Below are 448 nucleotides of genomic sequence, written 5' to 3' on the forward strand. Positions count from 1 at the left end.
AGGCTTGTAGCAGTTTATACAGGTAGTTAATTTTCTTTTAATAAAATGAAGATAAGGTACTAGTTTGGAAACTACTTTTCTCTTCTTCTTAGTATCTATTAATTATTTATTTGTATTTATATATTTTTCTTTTTTTCTTTTATCAAATTTATTTATATTTTTCTTAGTGAGAAGTAAAAACAAAAAGTTGATTCTCAATATTATTTTTTTCGCTGCATCGTGTCATCTTCCCTTGTGTTGTGTTGTGTATGAGAGAAGGGTCTCTCTCTCTTACCAGTGTGCTGAATTTGATAATCCCGCGCGTTCCTTCAAAGATCAGAGGTTAACTTTCTTGTTTCTCTTCCATCAATCTATTTTATTTTCTTTTTTATTTTTATTTGACCGAGTTTGAAATTATGAATGGCTCTCCGGATCCGTTGGATTCGTTTCCTCGGTTACGGGTCCGCCA

Source organism: Cicer arietinum, chromosome 5, assembly GCF_000331145.2.
Source record: "Cicer arietinum cultivar CDC Frontier isolate Library 1 chromosome 5, Cicar.CDCFrontier_v2.0, whole genome shotgun sequence".
Taxonomy (NCBI): domain Eukaryota; kingdom Viridiplantae; phylum Streptophyta; class Magnoliopsida; order Fabales; family Fabaceae; genus Cicer; species Cicer arietinum.